Below are 8,923 nucleotides of genomic sequence, written 5' to 3'. Positions count from 1 at the left end.
TTAACCATAAATGAGATATTTGCTTTCACTCTAAGATAAGGAAAACTTTGTTTGTAATAAGTTAGGAGATTCCATTCCATTGATAACGATTGGCTAAATTTCAGAACCCTATGAAAAGGAGAATCAAAGTGAAGTGCAAGTGGCCACCCACCCAAAACAGTTGAACAACTTTGAGTGAATAAATGGATTTCTGACTCTCCACTAATTGTATGGTATGCTTCCTTTCTGGCTTGGACAACTTTGACAACTGTCAAAGCCTGGATAATTTTCTCTTTCTCTTTTCTTTTATTGTGTTACGGAACCCCAGCTGGTCTGGTTGATTTATGGCTGGAAAAGTTGTGTGAACCTGACAAATAATTTAACTGATTAACCAACATGTCCTGCTTGTGCAATAGAAACAACAAAGCTTGTCAAAAGCAATATTCTCTACCAAACTAAGTCTAGCAGCTGCCTTCAGCATGTTTTGCACCTGTCAAGGTAACTAAAGAAACTTTAGCTTTTTTTATTACCTATAAGAAGGCAGTTAAGAGCGCTGAGCCTCAAGACTCTCGTAATGGCACAGTTACACCATAATTCAGTATATTTTAGCAGGTATAGTGGTTAAGAAATTTTCTTCATTAGAAGCAAGATAGGGCAACTTCTTTTTACTTATAATCCTTTAAAAATAGAAAAGGAGGGGAAACGTTTATATCTGAATGAATGTTGAGATGGGAAATATGTGAATTAATTGACTCTTTCAGTTATTATTGCAGAGTATTTTCCCCTTGCACTTTCTTGTTAATTGATTTTATTCCTGTTTTAGTTGCTCTTTTTTAATTAAAGTTTTACAAAATACATAAATCCTAACACAAACTAGTAGAGCAGAAGCAATAAAGAAAGAAAAAAAAGGCAAAAGTGTAGGAAGAATTAAAAAGTAAAAATAGAAAGAAACTTCCAGTTTTCTTTGCAGCAAATATAAGTACAATTGCAGAATTCCTTTATGGTTACAAAAATCCTCACTGTTTTTCTAATATGCAATTTTTATCAAATCATCAAAGCCCCAAATCATAATTGCATTTTTTTTTCTGTTTCATGCAAAAATTTGATAAGGGGTTTCCAGACCAGATATTATTATGTCTTTAATCAATTTAGTCATCTCTGCTAGTTCCATTTTTTTTTTTTTTTGTTGGTCTTTTTAATGATAGACAAGAGCCAACTTGGCTACTGATCATTCTAGAGATATGGATTCCAAAATGTCTATATAAAAGAAATGGTTGGTTGTTGTTTTTTAAAAAAATGATAATTATAGTTGGACACGATTGAAGTATTTGATAAATCAAACAGGAAATTCTGTTTTGAGGAAAATTCAGGTGAATCTGAATAGCCTTTATTATTTTATTTCACAATAGAAAGGATAGCACGTCTGTATAAAGCAGAAATCATAGCTTTGTAAAACAGGGTTCATATTGAGGTCATATAAGGATAAGGTTGCATCCTGTTTTGTGAACTATTGTCATTAAAAACACCCAAAAGCATACTAACATAATTCATGTATAATAAAGGACCAGAGGGAGACTTGTACACATAGTGAAACATAGTAAAATAGTTAGAAACAGACCCAAAGAGATTGGACCAATGGCAGGAATTAACAAAATGTATTCAACCTGGGGGGGGGGGAGAGAAGCAAACTAGTGCATTCAGGATAAAATACAGGAAGCATCTATGCAATTGGATAAAGTGCTTGGAAGCCAGAACTTATTTATGCTGACAAAAGGATCCTGTGATGTTAGCAGCTTGTGACTATTGATAATTTCTGAAGTACTTGTCATCATCAACCAGGTATAAAGTTTATCAGTAAGAATTATTGGATGTGTGTTAAATACATTCATATCCCATGAATACTCTTCATCTACATTGGGTAACACAGGCATGTTTTTTCCCCAGATCAACCTGCTTGGGGCATCTTCCAGAGGCCCACTGGGTTAACATACCCTAGACCTGTCTTATGCCCTGGTATGCTACTTCGTAGTTGCAGGTAAACCTCGACTTACAACCATTCATTTAGTGACTATTCAAAGTTACAATGGCACTAAAAAGTGATTTATGACTGTTTTTCACACTTACAACCGTTGCAGCATTCCCATGGACCGTTGACAACTGGCTCGTACTTATTATAGTTGCAGTGATCAGCTTTTGTGATCTCAGAAGAAATCAACCCCAACAGCTCTTTAAAAGGCCAAATCCTGAAGTTGAAACTCAAGTACTTTGGCCACCTAATGAGAAGGAAGGACTCACTGGAGAAGAGCCTAATGCTGGGAAAGATTGAGGGCAATAGAAAAAGGGGACGACAGAGAATGAGATGGCTGGATGGAGTCACTGAAGCAGTAGGCGTGAGCTTAAATGGACTCCAGAAGATGGTAGAGGACAGGAAGGCCTGGAAGAACATTGTCCATGGGGTCGTGATGGGTCGGGCATGACTTCGCAACTAACAACAACAAAAACAAGTAAAGTCAATGGGGAAGCCAAATCATTTAACAACTGTGTTACTAACTTAACAACTGTAGTGATTCACTTAACAATGGTGGCAAGAAAAGTCATAAAATGGAGCAAATCTCATTTAACAATTGTCTTGCTTAACAACAGAAATTTTGGGGTCAATTGTGGTCTGTATTGCTCCCACTACTTATCTTCCAGGGAGCATCTCACTAGGCATCCTTTCTCTAACCCTGCTTTGTAAAAGAGATTAAATTACCACAATCTGCACTGTCTTTTTGGCAAACAGAAATAAAAATAATGTCTACGATACAACCCCCTGGCTTTGTTGGATGTAGGTTTATAATCAGCGATTTCAGCTTTCCCTTTCCCCCACCCACCCCCCGGGAAATAAATCAATCTCATAAAAGAAAAATCCACTTTGGATTTTATTATTAAAAAATAAAATCAAAAGAAAAAAAGTATGAAGTCTAATTTATAAAAAATGCATACATCATCTTTAGTAGACCATAATTAATGATGACTTTCTTCCAAGAAATTAAGTAACAGAAAAGGAAATCCTAAATTCGGTACAAAATTACATGGAATATACTACTTATACAAAGTTATAAGAATGAGATAATAAAGTTTTTAACATGCCAAGACAAAATAAATTAGCATCAAGTCTAACTACAGCAGCTATCAAATCCTTAGAGATAACTTTCTCCATTATTTTGTCCTAGCTTCTTAGGTATATTTCAGCTGTTTATCACAGCTGTTGAGGAGATTGTACACTCAACTTGTTTTCCCAGCACAGGTATGAAAACTGTTCATTTTGTATCCTGAATTTTTTGCCTTTGTTTTGTAAAAAAAACCAAAACTTTAGGAAGAAAAGGATTGTGGGAATATGTGAGCATATGCCTGAACTTCGTATCTGAAAGAAGGCATTTATTCAAACTCAAATGCTATCTGGCACTTAGAGCAAGTCCACACAGTGTTCTTGCCCCGATGTGACAACAGCCTTTTAATCATTTCCAAAGCATGTATTTGCATGCCACTGCCTGTATCTTATCATCCACTTACAGCTATGGCAGGGCATGGAGTAACCACGGGATTGTCCATGCCTTTTGGAGGAAGCTTTTCACACAGCAGATAATGTTGAGCAGAACTGGAATTTCAGCTGAGGTAGCTATCTGGACAGCGCAGACCTGTTTCAGGGGCTCAGTAAAGTCATGTTGTGATGGCAGCAATATTAAAGATGATGACAACATTTTGGGACTTCCAGGTGAGGGAAAGACATCTTCAGAGGAGCAGTGACAACCATGCACTAAGACTGACAGACTGGCAATGTATCTGGTTCAATAGAAGCTCTTCTAACAAGGAGAGGACAGGAGATTGCCCACTTATGCTCTGGACAGTTGCTCCTCACGAAAATTGACCTATGAGTTTGAGTGTAAGAAGATGAGGGAAGCCATCAAGCTTTCAACTATTATGTAGCTTTTAAGGACACTGGGTTCATTAACCTCACTTTCTAACAACTTTTGGATTTATAATTATTTTAAAGTTAAAAGAGTTCTCTCCAACAACAAGTTTGAAAAATTATCTTGTAATTAAAACTTCATCCCCAAATAACTAACAAACAGCTTAAAGGAGTTAAAGAATGTAAAATAAATGGCTAAAAATTAAATAAGAATTTAATTCAAGAACATTTTAAATGAATTTAAGGAACCAGATGAATTTGGAATATTAGGACTGTTGATAATACTTTTGAAATAACTAAACAAATAAAACAATATTTTCATAGAATTTAAATTGTTTGGTCTATTAGGAAGTAGATGAATGGTTGGAAATTTGAAAATAAAAAAACAATGAAATGAGAGTTTGTGACTGTAAAAATGAGACACTACAGAGGAGTGTCTAAACTAAACTATGCAGGGACAAAAAAAGAAAGAAAAACTGTTTTTTTATTCTTGAACCAAAAGAGGTGCAGTGAAATATATAAAATGACAGATAAAGATATGACACTTGAGACATTTCAAATGGATTTTGAAGAACTGGGAAAGAAATAAAGTTAAATTGACAGCAGTAATTTCTGCACTGCAAATGCATTTTTTGAAGAAGACTCTGAAGAAGAAACAAAAGATTAGGGAAAGAAAATAATATGGAAGAATTATAGATCAACAGAGGATAAAGAGGTGAAACAAGTTCTAGCTGATGTACAAATATTGAGAAATAAATTGTGGATTATAAAACAGAGATGACAAACTAGAAATACAAATGATCAACCAAGAGATGAAAAATGATCTGGGCAATGATTTGTCATTAGATTTATTTTTTAAAAAAGGTTTCTAAAACCTTGAAGATATTTCTGAAATGAGAGAAAGAAAATTTGAATAAAAGAAAGAAAACTGAAATATTTCTATAAAATTCTGCAAACCATTTATGGACATTTTCCTGATCCTTGGTCAGAAATTACAACAATTCTTGAATTTTGTAAATGGATAATGGGAAGGGTTATGGGAAGAAGTAAATTATGAGTGAAGGCAAATATATCTGCAACAAGAGACAGCAACTATTTGTTTGTTTGTTTAATACTCTTCTGCCATCCCACAAACCATTAAAACATTCCCCAGCGCAGAAGCAAATTATGTATGTAATCTTATAGGGGTTGGGGAAATAGTAAATTTGCTTGCATTTGTTGCAAGGAAAATCCAGAATTACTTCTTTTTTTAAAAAAAAAAATCTTTTTTTCTTTCTTTTTTTCCTCTTCAATATCATTTTTCGGCTTTTCAATAAAAAGTATTTTAAAAAAAGATTTAGGATGGCAAAATTTCCTAATGCTCCAGGGCAGACAGGGAGCAACAATACAATTGTATTGGTATGGTCTTAAACTCATAGGGAGGCTGCAGTATTGTAAATGTTGGCAGGCTATCTACAACTCAGGCAAACTTCTATCTGGAAGTGTGGAAATCCCAACGTCAAGAAGGAAAGTAACAACAAGGATTTTTGCAAAAACAAAGCAACATCAAAGGCTATTAAAAATACACAAATTACAATCTTCCCTGCATTGCTGTTCTCCAGATTATATAGGACTGCAACTCCCTTCATTCTACAAACTTGGGAACCATATTCACCGTGTCTGGAGGATGTCTAGTTGGACACGGTTGCAGTAATAATATCCCAAAGCATAATCTTTATCATGAAATCACTTTATCATGGAAACTATATCATGGAAACAATTCATCTTAGAACTAAGGAGAAATTTCCTAACAGTGAGAACAATCCACCAGTGGAATGGTTTGCCTTCAGAAGTTGTGGATGCCCCATTACTGGATGGGACACGTAGGCGAGACTGGACAGCCATTTGTCTGAAATGATGCAGATTCTCCTGCTTGAACAGAGGGTTGGACTAGATGACCTCCAAGCTCCTTTCCAACTCTGTCATTCTATGTTATTCTGTGAAATGCACTTCTGCCACTGGGAGAATTATTGTCAGATAGCAGATTTACTACTAGAAAGTATCATTGGGATAACGACATGTTATAGTTTGCTTCTGGTCCAGAGAGGTGGAAGCAAAAGACACTTTTGTCTCCCGAAGGAGGTGAAGGTATTTTCCTATGATGAAATGGAGCATGCTGTTAGCTCTGGTATAAAACAAAAGGTATAATCTCATCCGGAATATTTAGCGGATGAGACCCTTCTCTTCTTCTACATTTCAGCAAGGTCACACATGCAGTCTTTCCTTAGTTTCAGTATTAACATTTCATTCCTTATTTGAAAGCACTAGGGGAGCTGAGCTAATGGAAAGACTCAGAGATGGTGGGCTGAGGATTTTTGTCCCTCTACTGCAGTGTTTCCCAAACTTGACAATTTTAAGGCATGTGGACTTCAACTCCCAGAATTCCACAGCCAGCATTGCTGGCTGTGGAATTCTGGGAGTTGAAGTCCTCATGCCTTAAAATTGTCAAGTTTTGGAAACACTGTTCTACTGCAACGATTAATCCGGAACTAAAGATATTTATTTTAAAAAAACTACCTGATAGTTGAAGCAAATATATTGCATTAGCTGCATGTTAGTAATGTAGCTAAAAGCACATCTATCATTAAAACCCAAACTCTTCATCTTCTTCGAAATTTGACCTGTGCCAGTGGAATGGTTTGCTTATGGTTCATTCAAGGATGCAGTATCATCTTGTATCATTCATGGACATTCAGAAATGTAAAAACCTTGAAATATAACCTTGAAGAGGCAACAATTATTTATTTGTTTGTTTAATACTCTTCTGTAATCCCACAGGAGTCCACAAATCATTAAAATATTCCCCAGCGTAGAAAAAAAAGCTAAAAACCCTATAACATCATTTTTCAGACGCCTTCCACAAGAGCTTCATTTTCAATAGTTTCCAGAAGGTCTGAGGCTGAGCTAATGGAATATATCACAATGTAAAGTTCAACCAGCAAGTAGCAACAAAGAGTCTGGGCGGGTGTCTCTGCAGCTTCCTATCCAAAGAGAAATTTTAACTCAGAATGCACACTGGTATTGCAAAAAGTCAGAAATGATGAGCACAGTTATTTATTTGACTCTACAGGAAATGGTATAAATGGTTTATTCGGCACTGGATATATTCAGTGGTGGGATTCAAATATGTGAACAACCGGTTCTCTGTGGATGCTGCTTCCGAAATCCGTTCTGGGCCTGGGCAACAAAAAATTAGCTATGAGTTCTGCTGAAGTGGTGCGAACTGGCTGAATCCCACCACTGGATATATCCAGCATGAGGACATCTCAAATTACGGTTCTCTTCTCTTTGCACTCGCCAGATGCCTGGACTTTTAACTTCCAGAATTCTCAGCAACAGTCACACTGCTTGCCTACTTTGGGACTTGAAGACTTCCCATTTGGGAAAGGCCATCACATACAAATCTGCAACCACAAGATTTTAAAACACTACTCAGTTCCTTAACCATAAATCATTAAAGAAAGAAGGAAAATGTCCTCAGATTCTGTTCAGGGCTATTTTGGTGTCTCCAGTTCTGTACAGAATAGCCCAGGATCAGAAAGTTTAACTTACTTACAGAAAGTTTAACTTACTTACAGTTCTGCTTCACTCAACCTGTAAATAGGCTACTTCTCAGTGACTCAACTGTGATGAGGATATACTATGGATCTATTCCATCCACTATGCAAATGGTAACAGTGGAAGAACAACAAAAATGCTGCTGTTCACCCTTCTAATTTTATCTAAATCCTTAATCTGTTTATAACATTCAATTACAAGTCTATTTGTTGCTAGTTCCTAATGTATATAAGGACAGTACCATATAGACCCATGGTGGCGAACCTATGGCACGGGTGCCCGAGGTGGCACTTGGAGCCTTCTCTGTGGGTAAATGTACCATTGCCCCAGCCTTGCCTCCCCCCGTGACTTCCTCCTTTCCAGCAGCCCCCCTGAATGAGAGTCGCCCTCAAGCGTGGCCCACACAGAGCAACACAGCCAGGGACATGGCAGCCAGGCAGCGTAGACAAGACTCTGCCCTCACACCCCATCATGCAGTTGATGCTGCAGGGCACGGGCAGAGCCCCCATAGTGCTGCTGGGCTTCCTGGGCGATCTGCGGCAGGCCCTGGAGGCGGTGAGTGATCCTGTGGGCAGGCAGGGTGGGGGATGGGGGCAGAGCGGGGGTGGGGCAGGGCCAGTTTTTGGGCACTCGGTCTCTAAAAGAGTCTAGACAAAAAGCATCAGAGGATATATGAATCTAATTTTCAACCTCAATAATCTCATCCCGTATGAAATGAAAATATTATCCAGGTCACTGTCCCCTTCTTCTCTGCTTGAAAAGATGTTCTCAGGATTCTTCCTTGGGGCTTTACCCATCGGTCTCTGAACCAGTCAAAAACTGCACCTACTGGTGATCCTTGTTCTTCCTCAGGCAAGAAATCATGTCATTTGTATACAGGGCATGTCAAGGTCAGGAACCCATGGACTCCTTTGAGGTTGCTGCCTTCTCTTCCCACCAACGTATCTAGCAAGCAGGAAAAATCCCCACCATGTATTACTCTCCTTAATAAATGGAAGCTGGAAGTGTTGACAGATGAGGTTAGTTGTCTGTCAAAAATCACTTTGGTTTTGCATGTTTCTTTGCATTGTATACTCAAAGGGAGTCCCAACAACAGACATAGGGATAGTTGTGCCATGAAGCAGCAGAAAAACAGTGGGAGTTAGCTCCCCACCCCCCATTTCATGGTACCAGCACCCTGATTGCCATCATAGGACTTCTACTGTTCAGCATGATGCAAGTTTTCCAACAGCTGACAAGTATAAGTGGAGAGCCAGATTTTAGAAATCAACTCTCCCACTTTCCCAAAATTGAATGACAGTGCTCAGATACCAGAAGGAAAGGGATGTGTCACACCATCCTGAAGGGTTCTTTCCTACAATACTCCTAAGAATTTATATTCCTTGCGGATAGCTG

At 37.8% G+C, this 8,923-nt stretch overlaps 1 long non-coding RNA gene across 1 annotated transcript; it reads left to right on the top strand.

Moving 5' to 3' along the window:
- Window positions 1-217: 217 nt before the first annotated feature.
- LOC120298876 lies at window positions 218-2,306 on the top strand. The gene is made up of 3 exons (XR_005554250.1): window positions 218-477; window positions 1,924-2,014; window positions 2,115-2,306. It is a non-coding gene; the product is annotated as an uncharacterized LOC120298876 (long non-coding RNA).
- The last annotated feature ends 6,617 nt before the right edge of the window (window positions 2,307-8,923 follow it).

Source organism: Crotalus tigris, unplaced genomic scaffold (genome assembly GCF_016545835.1).
Source record: "Crotalus tigris isolate CLP2741 ecotype Arizona unplaced genomic scaffold, ASM1654583v1 scf7180000017611.44802233496:7321179, whole genome shotgun sequence".
Lineage (NCBI taxonomy): Eukaryota > Metazoa > Chordata > Lepidosauria > Squamata > Viperidae > Crotalus > Crotalus tigris.
The sequence above is the reverse complement of the archived record's forward strand: the minus strand, read 5'-3'. Positions and strand labels throughout refer to the sequence as shown.